Consider the following 25034-nt stretch of genomic DNA (forward strand, 5'->3'; position numbering starts at 1 on the left):
CACAAAAAAAATTCATTTAGGACAATTTTCTTTACATTATTTGGGTCATTCGGAGCAAGGTCAAAAGACCTCATACTTGTTTATTGTTATATTTATTTCAAAATACGAAAATGACCATTTTCAAGGCTTAATAACTCAGTTAAAAATTATATTAGTCACCGAAAGTGACGAGAAAGTCACCGAAAGTCACGAGAAAGTCCGAAAGTCACCAAATAAAATTTTAGCGACCCCCTACAAGATACTGAAGAACTTTTTGTTATTATTTTATTACTAAGCGGTTATTTTTAATTATTAACAATGAGCGCTAGGAGCGTATTGACGTAGCTATCAATGTGAGTGCGAGTGAGATGCACCATTGCACCATTTTGACATTTAAAAATTCAAACTTCTGTCAAACCACAAAAACACATTTTTTGTAATTTATTGCTCACATGTCATCACCATGACAAGGCGAAAGTTCTTCTCCTTGTGGTGCTTTCTCCTTTAGTGGAGATTAGCGACTACACTGGCAAATCTGTCTCTGTCCAATGCGGCTCTAAACAAAGATGTTGAATCAAGGCCGGTCCAGTCTCTGATATTTCTAAGCCATGAAATCTGGCGCCTACCGGGACCCCGTTTTCCTTCATTCTTACCCTGGATGATCAGTTGCGTGAGGCGGTACTTTTCGTTTCTCATTATGTGTCCCAGGTAGCTAACTTTTCTGACTTTAATGATTTTTAGCAGTTCCCTACCTGTATCTATTCTCCTCAGAACATATTCGTTAGTGGTGTGGGTTGTTCAAGTTATTTTCAAGTCACTTCTATAAAGCCAGAGTTCAAAGGCGTCCAACTTGTTCATCAGTATTGTGTTCTGTCCAGGCCTCCATTCCATACAAAAGTATTGGCCACACATAGTAATGCAGAAAACGACATCTAAGGCTGATATTAATGCTACTGTTACAAAATAAGCTTTTCATTTTGATAAACCCCTGTCGGACTACCTGTATTTTCGCTCTTGACTTCTTGTTTATAATCAAGTTGATTGTTGAACCAGCAACCAAGATATTTGTACTGGCTTACGTATTCAAGCTGTTGGTGTTTCACATATTTATTGGAAGAGGTAAATTTTTGTTCCTTGATATTTTTATAACTTTGGTTTTCGCAGTATTGATCTTCATCCCCATTTTTTCACAACTCTCAGTATCCCTATCCACCAGTATCTGCAGACTATGGTCCGAATCAGTCATTAATACTGTGTCATCTGCATAGCGGATGTTATTTACTCTCTGACCGTTTATCCTGATTCCTTCTGAAGAGTGCGATAAAGAGTTCGCAAATATTACCTAAGAGTAGACGTTAAAAGTATGGGTGATAGCACACAACCCTGTCCAACACCTCGTTGTATTTCAATTGGCCTTGACGTATTACCATTGGTCTTTACGATTGCTGCCTGATTCCAATAAATAGCCTCTATAATTTTAGAATCTCTTTTGTCGACTCCGATGTTGTTCAATCTTTCTATCAAGGTCTTGTGCGTCACCCTATCGAACGCTTTTTCAAAATCTATGAAACAGATAAAAAGGTCTGCTTGCTTATCTTTGTGCCAGAGTTTGAAGACAGAATATTGCTTTTCGTGTCCCCATACCTTTCCTGAAGCCAAATTGTTCTTGACCGGTGACCTCATCACATTTTTTATAATACAGTAGAATCTCGGTTATCCGCCATAAACAGGCCGACGGAAGGGCGAATAAGCAAAAATGGCGGATAATAGGGAGCGTTAAATGAAACACAAGTTGAGCCCTTGATGATTTCCAGTCTCCGATAGGAGTGGTACAAGAAGAAGAAGAAGAGAATTAGTTTAATTTTGACTGACATTGGACATTGTAGATAGAATGATTTAGGATGAACGAAAAAAACTAGCGATTTTCATCTGCCTTGCTGATGTATCTCGTTTTGTTGCTGCCAATACTCGCCATCTTGTAGCAGCATAATATCGACAGCTCTTTCTTCTTGTTGCTCGGAATGCTCAGCTTATTTTATCTCATCTTAAAACATTTTTACTCATTCTTTAATATTTTCAAAGTTATATAAATTTGAAAAAAAAATTATTACTTAAATGGAGCGGCGGATAAAACGGAACGGCGGATAAATGAAGGGCGGATAACCGAGACTCTACTGTATATTCTGTTCTGTATGATACGCAAGAAAAGTTTTAGAATGTTATGTAATAGACTTATAAGGCGGAAGTCCTGGCATAATTTGGCATTCTTCTTTTTAGGTAGTGGTATGAAGACTGATTCAAGCCATATTTTAGGGATAGTCCCTGTATTGTAAACATTATTAAATAGTCCAAGAAGAAGGTCTAAGTTTTCTCGTTGATTAACTTCAACAGCTCAGCTGGTTTTTCATCTTTTTCTACAGATTTGTTGTTTTTTAGTTGACGTAGAGCATATTTCAGTTCGGACTTCAGTATTGGAAGACCTTCGTCGTTAGTCTTCCCACATGTTTATTTGTTCTTCAGGGCTTGAAATCACTTTGCCTTCTGCGTTGATTAGATTATTTAGTCCTTTTGAATATGTCGTGCTTGTGAATTTCTGAGTTTCTTATACAGATGGAAGTCATCATGTTTTTTTTTATATAAGTTTTCGATTTCTTTTGTTCTGTTATCCATTTTTCTTTTGCAATTTTTATTTTTTGTTTAATGGTTCTATTTAATGCTTTGTACATTGCTTTGTGCTGTTTGAATTTTCTTCTTTTATCCATTAAATCCAATATTTCCTCTGTCATCCATCTTTGCTTCCGTGGTCGCTGTTTTGGGAGCATTTCAGTTGCCGTTGCAAGGGCGAGTCTGATTTCCTCCGGAAGGCGAAAGTTAAGGATGTTTAATTATATGAAAGTGTGCTAAAAAACAGTGCGAAAAATTAAAAGCCATTTAAAATACATTGTTACTTCAGACACACTTTAAGCCCTTCATGTACTGCTATCTATATTTACAATTTTCACACAATAAAACCTTTACTTACATAATATGAGATAAAGTAGATAAAAATTATTTTTGTGAATTTAACAAAAATTGGTTAAAAATTTTTTCGACCACGGTACCGCGTGACACCCTGTTTATTTGTTATAAGGATGTATTTCTTTGAGTAAGTTTGTGCAAAAAATCGAATCAGAATAATTAACCTAACGGGGACGACGTTACAGACTCTACTAATAAGTAGTTAAAACGGTCAAGACAAAGAAACGCACACTCATCAAAAATGCACTTGAGATTCTCGTATAATCAACATTTACTGAATCGATCCAGGAAGAGTCAACTCCAACTAGTACAAGTTGATTTAAATTTTTAAAATCAACTTTTACTGCTCGTTTCAGTTGGAGTTGACTCCAACTAGTTGGAGTCGACTCTAACTGAGAATCAACTTGAACTGTAACATATGTTAAGACTGGTATGGGCAGGATATCCAGCACAATCACAAAAGAACAGCCCTCTTAGTCGAATTTTTCTATCAAAGTCCTGGTAAGTAGACATCTATTTATTCCAGACCTTAATGAAAAATAGTATGGATGATAGAAAAATTTGTGCGAAATACTACCAAGAAGCTTTGGAAAGATCGGAGCTCTACTTTAGGACTGTAGCACTAATGATGATGAAAGCTTACTAGTTATAGCTTAACCAGTACAAGCAACAATCATTTAACTGAATATTGTTTTCAGATGTATAAAAAATAATAAAATGAAGAAGGTCTAACAAAAGAGTTAGTTTTATGTCCGTATAATTTAAAAAAATAAGTAAAAAAGGGGTATTTTGGAGGAAATAACAAAGTAACCAAAAGCAGTGGAAGTAGATTGAAGACGAAGAACTAATAACCATCACAAGTTTTTATAGTTTATTTAATGACGGAAAAGCCAATAAATCATATTCACAAGTCGATGGCATAAGAGTTTTCGTGGAAATCCTACAGGTTGTGATCATTTATTGAATTTGTATTCAACCGCAAATTTATACATTTGTTTAAACTTTATATTGTTTCATTTGTAGTCTATGTTTAGTTTTTGGGTTTTTATTGTTAGAAAGATGTTTATAAAACAGTAAATTAATAATGCTAATGTGCAAATGTAAAAGACAAGGGAGTCTCTGGAAAATCTATAAGAACCGTTAGAGGCTTGAAAATCAGGTGATATTTGCAAGAGTCACGTTATTTAAATAAGTTGGAGCATTTCTCACGCTTGCCTCTTCTTGTATAATTTCACGGTCTCGAAATCGAATATTCTTCTTTTTTCTACAAGTTTTCTTGTGTTTCGTCAACATTAAATCCCAACCAGATCAATTCTTGTTTGGTTCCACTACACAGTGGCGGATAAATCCTAAACGGCGGATAAACGAAAATAAATATCAATCGAATAATCCTAAAAAAATAGAAAAATCGAGAGCTCTCAAATACTGTTTTGGATTACCGCGACAACAAATATTTTAGTATGCTACATAAGAAATACAAAAGTAAATGACTCTAATAAATTATTCCAAATAAGCAACAATGTAATTTTCAATTTACTTTCGTTTTTCATATTTTGCACAGTAAAATATTCGTTGTCGAGATAATCCAAAACAGTCGTATATTCGTGGAATATCTATTAAGTTTAAAATCTAATCTCCCAAAGATGTCACAGATGTTCTGCAGATATATTGAACATTCAGGTAAATTATTCCCAGTCCAGTATTTTAGGCACATTTTTCTGACAATTCGACGATGGTTGCGCTGCAGTAAATATCAAAGTGAATATTGTTGTTGCATTAGCTCTGATTACGTTAGTGAATACAAATAAGATAGTGATTTAGTGATAGCAATTTAACAATAACTATTGAGAAATCTGTAAAATTACTTAATTCATTATTTAAAAATGAAAAGACGTAGAATTGAGGATTATTTTACGCCCAGATCAGATAAAACAATGAACGATCCTAATATTGATAATGATAATATTATGAGACCTAGTACTTCTTCTGCAAATATTAATGAGCCTTCACACGTTCCTCTGGAGAATACAGATATAAACTTATTGTGTTCTAGTATTTCTTATTATATAGTAATTATAGTTCTTTCTATATAAATCTGTATATAAATCTATAACTTCAGAACAACACAAATCTGTACGAGTTCAAGTAATGAAGCTTAAAATAGGACAAAACCTCGCAATTTTTACAGAATGGATCGATTTGCTTGAAAATTTGAGAATAAGTAGTGGATAGTCCAAGGATCAAAATCTATAAGATGCCGAAAGGCGCTTTTACCATGGGGGTGGTTGCCACCCCATCTCGGGGGTGGAAATGTTTATTATATTTTGACCGCAAGAGTTGGTAAAAACATTCATTATAAGCAAAAAACGTTGTATACATTTTTTTGATAAAATTAATAGTTTTCGATTTATTCGCTATCGAAAGTGTTAGTTTTATATAGAAAAAATCAATGTTTTTAATCAGTTTTCTGCTAATAACTCAAAAAGTTGTGGTTTTATCAAAACAACGTTACTTTACAAAAATGTACCTTTTGAAAAAAAAAACAAAACCGGGTTTTTTATTTTCTAATAAGACCAATAGTAATCGAGCTATACTGTATTATAATATGTTGGCTCTTCTTCGTCAAATGCTAAATATTGTAGCTTCAAAGTCAAAGGACGGGAAAACTATACATTTTTCGAGGATAACTTGTTGAAACTAATTTAAAATATTGAGGAATATGTGTCTCCAGAAATTAAAAAAATCTCTAGCTAAAAAAATTAAGTGACTTATAATGAAAAGAATGTCAGTGCCTATTTTTTCAGCAAAAAAGTGATCGTAAACAACCCCCTAATCACCACCCTAATTAAAATTTGTCATTGACCTGATTTGATTTTCTTGATTTATGTATTGTTAATAGGTTCTAAAAGTTTGATCGGCTTAGAATGATTAGTTTTAAAAAAAATTGAGTTAAAAGCGAATAACGAGTTTTTGTAGTTTGGTAAAAAATGCCTTTTTCTTCAGAATAGAAAGATTAGCATCAAAGATACCAAAAAGTATCTAAATATGAAATTGTAGCTCATTTAATTTCCAAGAACTTGGTTTGCAAAAATTTTTTTACGGCAAAAATTGAGTGAGCTATTGACAATTAAAACTTGTAATAACACGCAAGAACCACCTTTATCAACCCTTTCAAAGTCACCTCTTTTTGCGATTGACGATTTTAAAAAGATTTAATATTAATAGGCTTATAGACATTGTAAAAACCTACAATATTCTTTTTTATCAAACTTTCTAAGATACAAAATAAAAAAGTTACGGTTAAAAATTCAATATATTTTTTTGAAAAAAAAAACAGGAGAAATCCAATTGGAAGCATAATAATGTAAGTGAGCGGTTTTTTTAGTCAGTGGCCTTATTTATTCTTCTTTATTTATGTATTATTATTATATTCTAGAAGCTTGACTGGCTCAGAATGATTAGTTTTAAAAAAACTGAAGTTTAAAGCGAATAACGAATGATTGCAATTTGGTAAAAAATGCCATTTTCTTCAGAATAGAAAGATTAGCATCAGAGATACGAAAAAATGTTTAATTATGAAATTGTAGGTAATTTAATTCCCAAGAATCTGGCTGGATAAAATTTGTTCTACGACAAAAATTGAGTGAATCGTAAATGAGTATACCATAGAAAATCATAGATTTTTTAGATATAAAACTAACACTTTCGATACCGAATAAATCAAAAACTATTAATTTTATCAAAAAAATGTATAAAAGATTTTTTGTTTAGAATGAATGTTTTTATTAACTTTTGCGGTCAAAATATAATAAAAAGTTTCCACCCCGAGATGAGGTGGCAACCACCCCCATGGTAAAAGCGCCTGTCAGCATCATATAGATTTTGGTCCATGGACTATCCATTACTTATTCTCAAATTTTCAAGCAAATTGATCCATTCTGTAAAAATTGTGAGGTGAAAAGCTTTGGTTCCTGGACTATATATAAATTTTTTTTTAATTTTAATTAATTAATGTTAAAGAAAATCAAACGCAAATTTGAAAAATATGATAATAAACGATGGTTATTATTAGGCTTAGCCAAATACTTATGCAACATGCATAAGAAATGGAAAAATGTCATATTTTTCATAATTTTATAAAAATATGTATAAAGTGCATATAACATGAAATTCTGGTTGTACAAACTCTAGATACCTATTCATGTAATAAATCATCAAACAGTTTGGAAATACCAATATTTTTATAATGCGGGCCATTCATGATCTGATTTGTAGTACCTCTAGTGGTACGACAAGAGAGAGAGAGTGATATGTTGGATCTAAAATCAGACCGTGAATGGGTTGTAGTACTACTAGTAGTACCACTAGTGGTACTACTAGCGGTATTACAAAGAAAGTTAGAGCGTGAATGCCGATGTTGGATGTTGGATTAAAAATTTCCACTACACTGAGAGTCATAAGTTAAGGATGTAGAAAATGTATGCTCATTTTCATAGTTGATTTTTTCGTGAACGGATTAACGGATTTCGCTAATGTTTCTTTTTATTATCTTAGATATTTCTTTAGTATTTACACAGTTGTGCAAATATTTAATTAAACTTCTTTTTTGTACTTATACCGGGTGGAAGAAAAGTAATGTTTTTCTTATGTTTGTAGTCTTATGTTTTGTGAACATTTTGTTTTTTATTTGAGAAAAAAGGGTAAAGGTAAAATTATGACCGGTAAAGAACAGGATAGTACCGACCTACATGAAACATAATATGGTATATTTTATAAGAATTTGATTCTATAAATTTGAATTGTTATAAACTAAGCTTAATTTTGTGTCTTGATGATTTTGTGTAAGTTTAAACTACTTTAATAATATTTCTGCAATGCATTTTCTATAAAATGTTCAAACAATATTTGGTTTGTATACAAAAACTAATTAATAATTGAGCGAACGGTAGGTAGTTAAAGATAAAAAATATATATTTAAATAATTTATAAAACCTTGAAGCAAAAATTAAAACTATCTAGTCAATACTTACTTACATTTTTATTTTCTCTTAAGAACTGATTTTCAAAGATATAGATATTGCAACAATAAGTGAGGTGTTCATAATAAGGCCACGTGTTTCTTAAAAGATTGAAGCAGTAGTTTGGGGATGAACATATGTCGATAATCCCTACATCCTGATTATGTAAGAAAATATTCCGGGTAAGCTCAGTATTGAGAGAAAGTTGTTTTGGTATTACACTTTGTCACTTTCTTCCTCTGAATCACTGTTCTCCACATTGATAATAATTATATTTAGAACAGGAATTTTTTTAAGATATATTTTTTCGATATTTTTTACGTGCTCTATTGCTTTCTTCCAGTTATCCTGTGATATTTTTAAATTCAGAATCTATCAGTTTCACGACATTGTTATAACATTTTGGACTTACATTTTTTTTTTGTCTCACATTATATTTCAGTTGAGACCATAACAACTCTATTGGATTTAAAACTCAGTAATATGGTGGTAGTCTTAAAGTTGTATGTCCATTTTTACTTGCTGCATCATCAATAATATATTCCTTTACAAATAATTTTGTATTAAGTACCTCTACTAATTGGTCTTTAGTGTACCAATCTTCAAAATATAAATCTTGTGATAATAAAAAATCTTGCAATTCATCCTTTCTACAATATTTATTCGGAATTTTTTTAAGTTGTCTAGAATGATATGATGCATTATCTAAAACAATAACACTGTTGTCTGCTAAATCTGGTAATAAGTTATTTTTAAGCCACGATTCGAAAAGTTCACCCGTAATATCTTGATGATAGTCCAAACAGCTGTCTTTAATGTCTTTTGCATTTAATAGTAAGCCATCGGTTCGGTTACCCAACCATCTTCCCCTCCACAATGTAAAATGCATATTCGTTTGCCCCTGGAAGCTGGTACATTAACTTTGCACTTTACATTGTCATTACTCCAACATTTGCCAATTGTTGCGTTATCAGTATTGTTATCGGTCGTTCAGAATTTCGTGGAAATGTAAAAACCTTTAGCACAGCAGAGCTGTGACAAGAACCCGACAATCGAGTAAGAGGAGTCATTGATAGGTATAAAAAGGAGCTTACATCGGCAACTTTTAGCAGCAGCGTAAATAAAAACATTATTGTGATTAAAATAAAAGCATTATTTTGATTAAATAGACCTAACAACAGTTATAATTATTTAAATATAATATATTATTTATAATTGTACCTAATGAAATTATATTTTACAGTACTTATTTTTGCGTTTTTCTGAATACTATCCTGTAACAAGGCAAAATATTAAAAAGGAACTATTAAAACAGATGTCATTTGATCTAAGCACATGGATATTTTGTTCGGTATACCCTCTTAGGATGGAAAATTTTACACCACCCTCTGGTATACCACTTGTAACCAATTGGTATATCTCTTTAAATTTCTCATTTATCTGTAACCGGGCTTATACTTTACCATCGTTAAATTATTTATTTGGTGATGTGTTTATAAAGATGTCAGAGGACAATGAGGCGAAGTATAAATCACCGCAAATTTCAAGATTTGCCTGATTTGGAGCTTAACAATGAAATATTTTAGGAGGAAAAAACGACTTTTGTTCATTTTTAAATGCAAATCCCAGCTCTAGTTTAGTTTACTAAAATAGAATATAACTACCCTCCATCTTAAAAAGTCGTAAAAATTACAATAGTCGTAAAAATTAATTAGTTCATATCATCCCATAGCATGCTTAATTATGAAACCTCAACTCATGTACCCAATTTTTAAAAACACAAATCCTCCGAATTATATTTTGCATAGATTTTACTCGATACATTTTTTAGTGTACACCAACGTGAAAACAGGTGGCTGAAAGGTAAGACCTTTGTTGGCGGCTAGAAAGATAAAATGTTGGGGCGTGAATGGTCTGGTAGTACGACTAGAGGGACCACAAAGTAGTGTCACTCTCTCTCTCTTGTCGTACCACTAGAGGTACTACAAATCAGATCATGAATGGCCCGCTTAAGCGGCCCTTAAATAAGGGTTAAGGTAAAAAAATTATATTGACGGTCCATTTAGAAATAACTTTGGTTGTAAAATTGAATCCCTGAACACGTTTTATTTTATTTTAAATATTTACAGGGTGGTACAAATAAAAATTTTAAAAATTATAATATTTTTTAATACGTGGCAATAAAAGTCTGGTTCGCAATATATCGATGTATTTTTTTCATGGCATTTTTGTAATTTCTGATGATGAAAAAATAGGATCTTAAAAATTCAATCATTCAATAGTTATTACCGAAAGGTCGCTTAACATTTTTTTTTCTCAAACAATATCGTCCGTTTGGCTTTATTTGTTCTTTTTTTTATCACAGTGATATCTTGATATTTTCAAGATTCCAAAGAATTTGAATCATTGCAATCAAACGTGAAAGGTAATATTGGAAAGGAGATTTTACAAAAATTTAAAGCAAGCATGGAAAAAACAGTGATTACCCGGTTCTTTCTGAAGTAGATCAAGTACTAGGTAAAACATTTTCTGAACCATGTAATTTAGACCCAAATATTATTGTAAATTTGAATAGCCTCTTACATAGTTTATTAGGTGTCGATGAACGACTTCAACAATGAAACTTGGCCATCGTAAATTGTAAAATTTAATATCGGTCGATAGATAAATAGAGAGGAAGAAGTTTATTACAGGCGGTGGAATTTATTACAGCACTGGTCTCGGTAAACACACAGATGTTGAGAATTTCTGTATACACGCAGTTGGGGTATTTATAGCCATCACCACGCCAAAAACAGGTAAAAAGAAACATCATATTCTTCGATTTAATTTTTCCTCGTATAGCCAAATATGCCTCGTTATAGAGGTGTTATATTTCGATAGGAATTTCATGGGACATCTAGTGTACCTCGTTATAAGCGAAACCTCGTAATACTTGCGTTCGTTATAGAGAGAGTCTACTGTATATCAATCGCAAAGGTTCAAAAATCTAAATCCTATATTAAAATCACTCTCAAGACCCATGACGTTTATAAATCGTATCGTTTATAAATAATATGAAGTAATACGTATAATCTACGCCTATGTATGGAGATAAAGCGAAGACACTAAAAGTCAGCTGTATGAATAGACTGAAAGTATTTGAATAGTCAGTGAATGGATGAATGTTACGAACACCTTGAACTACCCATAACACCAGCATAATGGTAGAAGTTTTGTACCAAATATGAAAAGTACCTACATACCATAATAACGAAGATAGACGCTGACTACGATAGTGCAGCGCAGAAGAGATTCATAGAACGAGAATAGAAGACACCATAGAAAAAATACGGCACATAAAATGGAGATTTGGAGGACGTCTAGCACGGCTCAGCGATGATAGGTGAACTAATAGATTGTTGAAATGGAGACCCCATGAAATTAAGAGAAGCCGGGGAAGACCACCGATGCGATGGACAGACGACATACGGAGAATAGCATGTGGACTCCATAACTGGACGCAAGTTGCGCAAGATACAAGATAGAATTACCTGGAGACGTATGAAGGAGACTTATGTCCTGCAGTGGACGCGAGAAGCTGGATGATAATAATACTGATGTTGTCTCCTTGTACCTACAATTCATTTACTTACAATATTTCTTCTTTATTTGAGATTTTAACGCGAAAATTGGTCAAGGACCTGATAGGCGAATATGGACTACGGGAGAGCAATGAAAGAGGCGATAGATTATACCAGTTCTGCCAAGAACATGACATGATAATCGCAAATACATGGTTTAAATTACACAAAAGAAGATTATATACATGGAAGGGACCAGGAGATAACTCACTTCATATAATTAGAAATCAGATAGATTATATTCTAGTAAACAAGAGATTTAAGAATGGTGTCAAGAGATCAACGACATATCCTGGTGCAGATATCGGTTCAGACCATAACCCTCTAATAGCTGACATCCAAGTGAAGCTCAAAAAAGTCGAAGAAAGCCCAAAACACCAAAATTACATATATCAGCATCCAACAAAACGCTAATAGAAAATGACCTGAATAATCAGCTAAAGATTTCAACAAATGAAAACAATACAGAAATATGGAACACGTTTAAAGATCTTACAACAATCTTACAAAAAACAACAATGGATGACTGATGAACTCCTGGAATTGATGGAGCAGAGAAGAAAACTGAAAGATAACAAAACAGAATACAAAGAAAAAACAGAAACTAATTAAACAAAAAATAAAGATAGCTAAAGAAAAATGGATGGAGGATAAATGCAAGGAATTAGAAAAGTTGAATGAAAAACATGATACGTTTAATATGTTTAAAAAAGGTAGAGAAGTAGCTGGTCTTTATCATAAGAAAACTCCACATACTATAACATAACCGATTCGTCGGGAAAAATTATAATAGACGAACACGAAATTCGAACTACCTGGTATAATTATATAAATGAACTGTATAATGATGATAGACCCGAAGAACTGGAGACTTTAGATTTAGATGAAGGTGAAGGACCAAAAATATTAAAATCAGAAATACTACATGCTATAAAATTGGCAAAAAAACAAGAAATCCGTTGGTCCCGACAACATACCTACAGAAATGTTAAAGCTCATAAATGAGGAAAACATTGGAATACTAGTCAAACTTTTCAATGATGTTTATTCGACTGGTGATATCCCTCAAGATTGGTTAAAGTCCGAATTCATAACCCTACCCAAAAACAACGTCCGAAAAACAGTATAGCGATTATAGAATGATAAGCCTTATGAGCCACACTTTGAAAATCTTTCTACGTATCATCCACAGTAGAATCAGAGATAAATGTGAAGAAGACCAGGATGAAACACAATTTGGCTTCAGAAATGGACTGGGAACCAGGGACGCACTCTTTGCACTAAATGTGTTATTGCAGAAATGCCGAGATTAAAGGAAAGACGTCTTTGCTGTATTTGTTGACTATGAGAAAGCCTTTGATCGAGTACATCACAAATTAATTAAAATATTAAAGGATAAAGGAGTTGATAGTCAAGATGTACGAATCATATAAAAATTATACTGGCGTCAAACAGCGACAGCTTGCATAAATGGAAAATCAACAGAAATATGCAAAATACAAAGAGGTGTCAGAGAGGGTTGTACACTGTCCCCACTGTTATTCAATTTATATTCAGATAGAATATTTAAGGAAGCGCTGCATAATTTGGAATGGGGTGTGAAAGTTAATGGAATTCTGATAAATACAATCAGATATGCAGACGATACAGTTATTTTAAGCGATAATATGAATGGATTACAATACCTTTTAAACGCCATTGACACAGTGGGAAGAGAGTTTGGCCTAAATATAAACTGTTCAAAAACAAAATACATGGTATTTAGCCGTTTGGCCCATCAAGATTCACGGTTATATGCTGATGGTCATATAATTCAAAGAGTAACCAGTTTTAAATATCTTGGTTGCCATATTACTGAATAACTAGATCCAGATAAAGAGATGAAATGTAGAATCGAGATAGCCCGCACGACATTTTTAAAAATGAGGTCATTCTTCTATAATGATACCTTGCAACTTCAACTTCGAAAGCGCATGATTAAATGCTACATTTGGTCAGTCCTTTTGTATGGTGTCGAAGCATGGACATTAAAAATATCCACCATTAACCGTTTGGAGGCATTTGAAATGTGGCTGCACAGACGTATACTGAAAATACCATGGACGGCTATGCTGACAAATGTGGCAGTCCTTAAGAGAGCAAATGCTACCCGCGAGCTGCTTAATAACATCAAATATAGAAAGATGGCCTATTTTGGACACGTAGTAAGGGGAGACCGGTATAATATTCTTCAACTTATTATGATGGGTAAAATCGAAGGACGCAGAGGAATTGGTAGAAAGCAGGCGTCTTGGTTGAAGAATATCCGGGAGTGGACAGGAATAAAGAAAGCAGAACACCTATTTAGAATAGCTTGAGACAGAGACAGTTTCTCCATGTTAATCGCCAACGTCAAGGGGACTTGATAGGACACGTTAAGAAGAAGAAGAAGATTTCTTCTTTCTTTGAAGAATGAAGGTAAAGTAGATGCCTACTTAGATGAATAAAGAAACAGTTGGCATGTTGTCACACTCTACCAAAAAAATACACTGCTGGTCAAAAGTTAGGGATACTTATAGAAAATTATGCTCATAGTTGATTTTTTCACGGATTCTGCTATTTTTTTATTATTTTAGATTTTTCAATAGTCAATAGTATTTACACAGATGTGCAAAGGTTTACTCAAACTTTTTTTTGTTTATACCGGGTGAAAGAAAAGAAATGTTTTTCTTATATTAAGTTTAAGACAGCTTGTAGGGAGGACGAGGTACAAAAATGTGTGCATCAGAATCGTATTATAGCCTTATGTTATGTGAACATTTTTCTTTTTGAAGGTCCCAGATATCTTTAGACACAAAGAAAATAAGTACATAAGTGGTTTTACTCTTTAACATGTGTTTTAACTGAACAAAACTAAATTAACAATAAAAAATAACAGTTAACGAAACTTTAAAAACAGAAAAGCACATAACGTAAACAGTTCTTATCGACACCTACAAGAGTTATTTGTCGACCAGGTGAGCGGTATACACTGAGCAACATAAGAGAGACAAAATTGTTTAACGGAGGCTCTGTGGTGTTTTGGGGTGGAAATTTCTTGAGAGTAAGTTAGGATTTGGTGTCTACGTGAAGGCTCTTTAAATATCGAGAGGTACATTACACAGATTTTTTTCATGTATCGCATGTCGTCTGTTAAAACACATATCAAAGAGTAAAACTGTCTAGTTTTTTTGTTATTAAAGATATCAGAAAAATTAAAAAAAAAATTAAAATGTTCACAAAATATGAGAGTACAACATAATATTATCGATGTATACCCACCTTTGTACCTTCACGCTACAGGGTATCTTAAACTTTTGTTTCGGTTAAAACACATCTTAAACTACAAAACCGTCTATTTTCTTTGTTTCTAAAGATATCAGGCACATTCAAAAAACGAAATGTTCACAAGATATAATACGATACGATACCGATGTATATTCACATTTATTGTACCTCGTTCTCCCTACAGGGAGTTTTAAATATAACATAAGAAAACATTTCTTTTCTGCCACACGGTATAGGGGAAACCAGGGAAAAACGAGGCTCGGGGCAGAATGGGAAATGCATCGGTGTGCATAACTTATAGTAGATAGTCATAATATCGGCAATAGCGCCATTCGAAAAACCTTGGTTTGACTCACTTAGGTAGTGTGCTTCTTTACTTACAGACATAAAATCCGCTTTCTTTTGTTTTGTTAAAAAATTTAGTGATATTTATAGGAATGTTATAAGGTGGGTAAGCAAGTTGTATCACGTTTTTCATTCCAATATGATAGATGTTACTGAATTTTAATAATGTGTGCTGTGAACCGTTTTATATCTTTTACATTAGAAATTACTAATTTTATTTGAAATGATGTTTGTTGGGGCAAAGCGGTCGGGGCAAGACGGGACTATCCCATCCTATATTGCCACTACTTTACAGCATTTAAACTTTGTAAAAATAACCTAACTAAAACTGAAACTAATAAAAAAGATCAAAGAAAACTAAAGAAGAAAACGAGATGGACAGTGACTCATCAGAAGAAGATGAGAAAGATTGTTGTTGTATCTACTGTGGATAATTTATTAATTTGCAGTCAACTGAAGGGTGGGTAGTGTGTAGTGTCTGCCATGGATGGGCTCATAATTCCTAAGTAGGTGTTAAGGATGAAGAAGAAGGTGCTCATATTTGTGAACTCTGCTAGCCTGACTAAAATACATTCCCATATTGCCCCGTAACCGGGGCAAAATGGGAATTTCGGACTGATTAGTTAAGTTCTTTATAACCAAATAACTAAGTAATTCAGATTATAAATAAAGTAAGTTGTATGAACTTTAATAGCAAGTGTTCCTGTCTGACTTTGCCATTTTTTAATAAACAGTTTAGTTTTTTTTTTCTATGAAGTTTTCTTTCTTAAGTATCCCGTTTTGCCCCGGTCTCCCCTACATACAAACATGAAGTTTTAATAAACCTTTGCACAACTATGTAAATACTAAAGAAAAATCTAAAATATTAAAAAAAATTAACGGAATCGGTTAATCTCTTCACGAAAAAATTAACTAAGAAAATGAGCATAATTTTCTATATCCCTAACTTACGCCTCGCAGTGTAAACTTTTACACTGTTGAAATATTGTATGTATTACTTGTTGAAATTATTGAAATAACTTGAGAAAAATGCGTTGTCACCAAAACCGCTGTTGTTAGTTGAAAAATTAGTTTGGAAATTACTGTATAAATTTAAACTAAATCCTTAAATGTACACTAAATCTACCTACTATTTATAGCCCAGTAAATGAACGGGAAATTCAGCGATACCGTGTAATTTTCAGGGGCAACTCTGAACTGCATGAAAATTTGGATTTAGGTTCTACTTACCCTCCACTTCAAAGTTGAAATTGTGCCGTTGGTTGCTTTTACTTGGGGGGTGACAGTCACCCCTTTTCGGGGGTGAAAAAACATACGTTCAAGATAAGACCGAAAATGGATAAATTGACAGATTTTAAGCAACTTTTGTTCTATAGAGTTTTTTACTTAAGTCAATACTTTTCGAGTTATTTGCCATTGAAAATGTTGATTTTTCGACAAAAAAACTACGTTTTCAGACGGGTTTTCGCAAATAACTCAAAAAGTAAATATTTTATCGAAAAAAATATCCTTAGCAAAAGTGTAGCTTATAAAAAACCCAAAAAAAATGGTGTATCAGTAAAGTCTATCAATCAAATAAAAACAAAGTTGTAGCTCATGAAAAATACGTTCTTATTCGTGTAATTCCAAATCGAATATTTCAAGGTGAAACCGTCGAAAAATTAAGCATTTTTCGGGAAAACCCCATTTAAACTTTTTTAAAGTGTTTATAAAAATATTTGTTTTAATTGTTAACAAAAGTTTTAGCATTAGAAATAAGCGAGTTACGCTCAAAATAAAGTTGGCCCTCTTTTTTTTTGTAAAAAATCATGAAAATCTCGCCGTGTTTAGCTCCCCAAATGAAATTAATCGCTACCGCTTTACAAACAATTTACTTACCTATCTATTTTTTATATGATCTGTCAGTATCATCGGTTTAAAGTGTTTATTGTTGAAAGGGCTATAATTGAGAAAGCTTGAATGGGTCAGTAATCACCAGTGTATGCAAATTTTGAACAGTCATATCTTAACCAATTTTCTTACGGGGAAACAAAATGAAACTAGCTTGTTTATAATAGCAAAACCTACATTTTTTTACTCTTTAAGATTTTTATTATCACTAATACCTTTTAAGTTATTTTGAAAAAGTAAAATTTTCAAAAATTTTTAGAAATTTTTTTTTACTATAAAACCAAATGTTCTCAGAAATAAACACTTCAAACCAATCAAACTTACAGATCATAATATAAACAATACACATACAGTTAAAATAGATGGTAAAGCCAAACGATTAATTTCATTTAGGGTGCTACATAGAGGGAGGTATTCACGATTGTTTTAACAAAAAAAGGGGCCAACTTTTTTTTTCTGTGTAACTCTTCATTTTTGATGCTGTAAACTTTTGTAAAAAACAAATAATAAGCTTTTTTTCGATACTTTAAAAATGTTAATAAGGTTTTCCCGAAAAACGCTTCTTTCTTCGAGTGATTTCGCGTTGAATTATTCGATTTGGAATTAGACGAATAAGAACGTATTTTTCATGAGCTACAACTTTGCTTCTACTCAATTTGTAGACTTTACTGGTACACCATTTTTTTCGTTTTTTTATAGGCTACACTTTTGTTAAAAATATTTTTTTCGATAAAATATTTACTTTTTGAGTTATTTGGGAAAAACGGTCTGAAAACGTAGTTTTTTGTCGAAATATCAACATTTTAAATCGCGAATAACTCGAAAAGTATTGACTTCGTAAAAACTTTATACTTAGAACAAAAGGTGCTCAAAATAAGTCAATTTATCCATTTCCGGGCTTATTTTAAACACGCGTTTTTCACCCCCCGAGAAGGGGTAAATGTCACCCCCAAGTAAAAGCAACCAACGGCACAAATTCAACTTTGAAGTGGAGGGTAAGTAGAACCTAAATCCAAATTTTCATGCAATTCGGAGTTGCCCCTGGAAATTACACTCCAAAAAGGGTCATTTATTGGGCTATTAAGAATAAACAGGTTTCCAATATCGTTTAACTGATATCTAGATACCAAAAATTTTGTAGTTTTTCTAGAAATGCAAAAACCCATTATTAAAAACTATTTACATTCGTTGACTAAGGTCTAGAACGTGCATATCAAACTAGCGGACTTTCCAAACGTAACAGCAGTTATTAGAATTTCTTGGAAAATATACAGCGAGTCCCAGTTAAAAAAGTTCTATGAATGGATCGTCCTCCACCAAAAATATTATTACGTCACATTACCCAGATTCTCAATGCCAAATGTCAAACCCACCACAAATTCGTGGAAGCGACGAAATGTAAGCAAATTCTTAAAAAATTTCAAACCTTTCCGGTTCAAACACTGACAGCATGCATCGCCTGACTTTCACATGTTGTTCATTGATGAATCACTGGTAAATACGTAGTAGCAAGAAAAAAATTTAAACAATTACCGTAAAAAGGTGCAACGAGACGTCCTGGCGCGACCTATTCGAAAAGTGCACGAGGTTTGGAAGGCAGCATGATGCGCTAGTTAGCCCTTATTTGCGCACTGAATTTAAACCGCACTACCCAACCGTCGGTCGTGAAAAACTCGCGCTTGAACGCAAACCGAATGGAAGTGTAGATTAAACTGCGGTTAGCAACGACTTTCGATAGACTGTGATGTGTAAATCATACAAACATTTAAACAAAGAAAGAGAAACGCACGCGCGACTGTGGAGACAGGTTTCCACTCGTATAGACAGAGGGAATAAGGCTCACTATTGTTTTTAGTGGTGTGAGAAAGGATTTTCAACTTAACGCGAAGTATACTTTCCGGAAGAAGGCGGGTTTTGGGCGGGATCTCGATCTTGGATATGCCGAGGTACTGGCTTACTGTCAACTCTATTATTTTGTAAATAATAAAGATAAGAACCAATATTTTGATAGAGGAGGTGTTAAACCAAAAATTATTGTATTCTCGACAGTTTCCCATCAATTACTTCTCTATGGATCCCAGGAAAGTTTCTTAAGACATATTTATTGATACATCAAATAATTTTCACATAAAATATAGATACCAAAAACGTAAAAAAAGTTAATAGAAAAACGGAGTTATATTGCCTTCTTTAAAAGTTATAAGATTAACAAGTGTGGTTCTTGTTTTTAAGGAGGGAAAACTACCCTTTTATGCCAAAAATTCAAAACTAAAAGATTTATGCTTTAATTTTAAGTAGATAAATCTTAATCACTTAATCCTGTTTAACTCTATTAAATAAAGATTTTTTTATCATATTATTATATGGGAATGCAATTTTTAATAGGTAGGTATATCATTATTTTTCAACCCTTAAAAACAGTGGCGCACCGAGCATTTTCCTCTGGGAGGGGTTGGCTTGGACACCGAATTTTTTTTGTATTGTTTGTGAAAAACAAGTTACATTTTTCTGTAGGTGAGGATATAAAGCATTACGTTATGAAACCTTTTGCGTTCGATTCGAGAGAGCATTAGGAAAATTCTTGAATGCTTGGCGTGAGATACAAATAAAAATTGTATTGTTGTAAACAGAATAGTTATTTATGAAACAGTTCGTGAAGTATGCTTTTTGCGAACGCACGCGATGTTTATAGCACGAGCGATAGCGTAAGTTCGCAAAAAGTACTTCACGCACAGTTTCATACAATATTTTATCTACGATAAGCAAATAAAAAAAGAATGTGTGTGTACTTTGTACGCACGTAAGAAGTTATTCTTCTATTATATAATTTCAACAAAGTAAATATACTTAACAGGTTATTTGTATTTTATTTAAATATTAAACTAACTTTCTTATCTACCACTTTCAAAAAATTTTTATTAAAACCAAAAATTAAAAAATATATGAATCGTCCAGGATTGGAACCCGCGACCGGTGCGACCTTCCAATCACTGACCCAACGCTCTACCAACTACGCCACCAGAGCTTCTTTAAATGACACGTAAGTTTCGGATATAATAACACAACACGGTGACAAATAGACATATAAAAATGTTACACCTACTTAATATTTTATTATCTTACTACTTACTACAGAGAAAGATAAATCCAAAAATTATAATAAATAATACATTTACTAAAAACACTAATATATTATTTTAATGACTTATTTGCGCTGATACAGATACATACATACCTATCGATTAGCAACGAACTATTACTGTCTGTGTGCGCATGCGCTCAGATTTATGAAATTTTACTCTCAATCGCATCGCGCCTAAAGAAGAATAACTTCAAAAACTGTAACTCTTCGTCACTGGAATTCATTTCTATTCTACAATTTTTAGAACTTTGACATTTAAAAATTCTAACTTCTTTCAAACCACAAACGCCTATGCGCCTACAGAAAATGCGAACAGAGAAGAAAAAGAAAAATGGTACGATAATATAGATGAAGAAATAGAAAAGATACCCAAAGAAGACACGATCATGGTACCTACTGGGAGACTGCAATGCACAAATAGGAAAAGAACAATACACAGAAATTGTAGCAGGAAGATACACAATACATGAAAGGACAAATGACAATGGACAACGATTATGCAACCTAGCAACAAGAACAGACATGGTCATAAGCAGTACAAAGTTCCCGCATCCTGACAAACACAAAATAACATGGATATCACCAAATCAGCAAACTAAATCTCAGATAGACCGTATTTTGATAAACAGGCGGAGACAATCTTCAATTAAGGACGTAAGATCCTACAGAGGAGCCTGTGCTGACTCAGATCATTTCATGGTAACAGCAAAAATAAAACAAAAAACATGCAGGAGTAAAAATAAAAGCAAACAAACGAAATGGGACACTGAAGAACTAAAAGAAGAGCAAGTAAGAAGGAGATATCAGGAAAAACTGGAAAAATATCTAATAATGGATGACAATCAAGAATGTGTTGATGTGAAACGGGAGTGGAGCTGCATAAAAGACGCCATACAGGAAGCAGCAGAAAAAACAATTGGCAAAAAGAAGAAGGAGAAGAAAAAAGAATGGTACAACATCGAATGTCAAAAAATTATGGAAAAAAAAGTGGAAGCGAGATTAAAATGGATAAGAACGAACACGGCAGAAGACAGAGAAAACTACGAACTACTGAGAAATGAGGGCAAAAAAATTAACAGAAAACAAAAACGACAATGGATAGATCTAAAGATTCAGGAAATAGAGAACGAAAAATATAACAGAAATTCAAAAAAATTCTATAATAAAATAAAAGAAAACAATAGAACATTCAAAGGTAAATTAAAAGGAATAAAAAACAAACAAGGTAAAATTGTAGAGGAAGAGAAAGAGTATAAAGAAATATGGACAAGTCACTTTAAAGAATTACTAATTGAACCAGTTATAAATGATGAAATAGAAGACGAGGACGAAGAAGAAACGAACACACAGGAACCAACATTGGAAGAAGTAACATTAACATTATAATGAAAGGGAATAATTGAAAGGCACCTGGGAAGGACGGAATAAATCTAGAACTAATAAAATACGGAGGGGACATATTGCATGAAAAAATACATGAATTGATTAAGAAAATATGGAAAGAGGAGACAATGCCGAACGAGAGGGAAATTGGACAGATTATAACATCCATAAAAAAGGCGACCAGCTTGAGTGTAAGAACTACAGAGGTATTACACTATTAAACGTTGCCTATAAAATATTATCGTCAATAATACAAAAAAGGTTAACAGATGAAACAAAAAATATCATAGGACAATATCAATGCGGTTTCGTAAAATGCAGATCAACAACAAATGCAATACATACCCATACCATTAAACAAATCATGGAAAAAGCACACGAACATCAACATGAAATAGAAATATTATTTATAGACTTTGAACAAGCCTTTGACTCAATAAAGAGGAAGGAAATAATGAAAGCCCTAAAATATCAAGGAGTAAGTAAAAAACTAAGAAACCTAATAAAAATGTCTACGAATAAATCAAAAATAAGTATCCTAACACAAAAAGGGGAAACAGAAGAATTCGAAATAAATAAAGGAGTGAGACAAGGTGACTCACTGTCAGCAACACTATTTAACCTGACAGTAGATTTTGTGTTAAGAAAGATCCACAAGGGAAACCTAAGAGCATCAGGTTACCAACTAATCGCCCAATCAGATGATACAGCGATAGTAACAAAAACACGAAAAATCATGAAAAAATTATTAATGGAGATAGAAGAAGAGGGAAAGAAGATGGGACTAAGAATTAATGAAAAGAAAACAAAATTAATGAGACTCGGAAAAGCAGAACAAAACAGAGAGATAAGGATAGGAAATAAAAAATTCGAGGAAGTACAGAAATTTAAATACCTGGGCGTTATGATAAATAACAAAGGGGAAAGAAAAACGGAGATCGAAGAAAGAATAACTGCGACAAACCGGGTATACCAGCAAATAGAAAACTACTAAAGAGTAAAATATTGACCAAACAAACAAAAATGAATATATAGGTATATAAAACAATAATAAGACCAATAATGATGTATGCAGCAGAAACCATGACTATGACAAAAAAAGAAGAAGAGAAATTAAGGATAAATGAACGAAAGATAATAAGGACAATACTGGGTCCAGTGAGAATAGAAGAACAAGACTATACAAGAAGAACGAATAAAGAAATTTTAGAAGAATTAAATGGTGAAGATATAGTAAAGAAAATAAAAGTACAAAGAACCAAATGGCTAGGTCACATACGGAGACAAGGACCAGAATCAGTATCAAAAGCTATGATATTGTGGCAACCAGGAGGATAAAGGAGACGTGGTCGACCCAGATCGAAATGGTTAACTGAAGTAGAAGAGGACCTAAGAGCAGCCGGAATTACAAAATGGAAAGAGAGGGCAATAGACGGGAAGAAATGGAGACATATTAATGAACAAATACAATGATCATGGGGACTGATCCACCCCGTAAAATGGATCTAGAAAGCGAAAGCGGCGAAACCCCACATGGGGTGTTAAGCCATATACTATACTATACTATAACTTTTTTGTAGTGCGCACACTTCACGCAGTGCTATCTATTAATGACAGTTTTCACAGACTAAAAACTTACACATAATATGACATAGAGTACCTAGATAAAATGTATTTTCCAAAGTGCTTCCTGCGTCAAATAAATACATATCGCTGACCAGTGCGGCAGTAGTTTTTTAACACTAAATGCGATATTTTTTCAACAATTGTTTTTTGTACATATGTTAAAACGGATTATTATAATTTTTCTTCTGAATTTTTGCAAGACGCACATGTGCGCTGTACGCAGTTTTCAAGGAATTTCTTTTAAAAATGCGGAGGACGCACTTGTGCGCTTGATACAAATTTTTGTATTTAGTAAATTAAATCGACTTTTTTGATCTAAACTAAAATTTTATTCATTCAAACATGATGTAAAATAAACAAATAACATATAATGTAAAATAAAAGTATACAAAATATTAATTTTTTCCTAATGTCTTTCTATATTGATACATGATATTCTCTGAAACATTTGCCTAAGCAGAGGCCAGGTTTATCGGGACATTCTTGACAATGATAAATAGTATCCTTACGTATCTTATTTTTATTGCATGTCCGACATTTTTTTCTAAGAGTTTTACCACGTTCATTATGTAACTCAATTTTTGAAGGTGTGTGGTTTACACCCGAAGTAACTGCTACTTCTGCCGTTACAACTGCTGTTCCTTGACATTTTTCTGGTAATAACTTTTCAAGTATTGACAATCGAAACTTATAATATGACATTTTGTTATTTCCGTGGTACTTATTATACAATCTATGAGCATTTTGCAAATATAGCTGAAACAGATGTATGCCAATTTTTTTGTACCAACGTAAAGTTTTGCGTGTCGGCGGATAATAAGAAGACATTTGGTCTTGAAGATCTACTCCGCCCATATATTTATTATATTGAATGATTGGCAGTGGTTTAATTTTCTCATCCCCTCGTCTATTTCTTACGGTTACCATCTCATTTTTATATTCAGTTGAAATGTAAATGATATCTCTTTTGTCTCGCCATTTTCCAACCATTACGTTGTTGAGGTACATACTTTTGGTCTGGCCTTTTTTTAACTTTGCGTCTACGACGTTTTTTGGACAGCCTTTCCTATCTTTTCTCAGAGTGCCTGTACAAAAACTATTTTTATCCAGTAGTAATTTGGCCCAGTTTTAACTATTGTAATAGTTGTCCATATGAAGCGAATGTCCATGGTCGAAAAAATTACGCATTAGGTGTAGCACCACTCTTTCTGTATGAGACTTACCAGCAGTTGCATCACCTGCACCAGCATATATATGGATATCCAAAATTGTTGAATCGGCTTCTGTCAGCATATAAAGCTTTACTCCATACTTATGTCGTTTCTTAGGGAGATATTGCTTGAATACCAGTTTTCCTTTCCACAAGATCATAGATTCGTCTAGAGATAAATACTTTCCTGGATAGTATTCCGTCTTCATTTTGTTATTAAAATGATCTAGCAAGGGTCTTACCTTATATAGTCGATCTACTGGAACTGGTTCATTTTCTTTTACATTTTCGGCAAAATGAAGGCATCGCATTATAAGCAAATAGCGGTCTCTCTCTACTCATGTAGAAAAACAAGTCGAAAATAATCTATTTTTCTTCCAGTAGTCTTGTATGCTAGGCAATTGGATTGTTCCTGTATGGAAGGTTAATCCAATAAATATTAGCAATTCCGATATTGTTAATTCCTTCCATAGGGAAATCCTTGAACGGTCACA

General features: G+C 33.0%; 1 protein-coding gene across 3 annotated transcripts in view; it reads right to left on the reverse strand.

The window, feature by feature from the left end:
• LOC114326376 (runt-related transcription factor 3-like) overlaps nt 1–18932 on the reverse strand; it is a 339983-nt gene extending 321051 nt beyond the window's left edge. For 2 of the 3 annotated variants that reach the window (XM_028274736.1, XM_028274734.1), the window contains exon 1: nt 18713–18932. The gene's annotated coding sequence lies outside the window, so the exon portion shown is untranslated. Of the gene's footprint in view, nt 1–18605 lie in introns of all 3 variants that reach the window. The other variant, XM_028274735.2, reaches the window with a different exon arrangement.
• Nucleotides 18933–25034: the final 6102 nt, after the last annotated feature.

This window comes from Diabrotica virgifera, chromosome 1 (genome assembly GCF_917563875.1).
Source record: "Diabrotica virgifera virgifera chromosome 1, PGI_DIABVI_V3a".
In the NCBI taxonomy this organism is placed as follows: Eukaryota; Metazoa; Arthropoda; class Insecta; order Coleoptera; family Chrysomelidae; genus Diabrotica; species Diabrotica virgifera.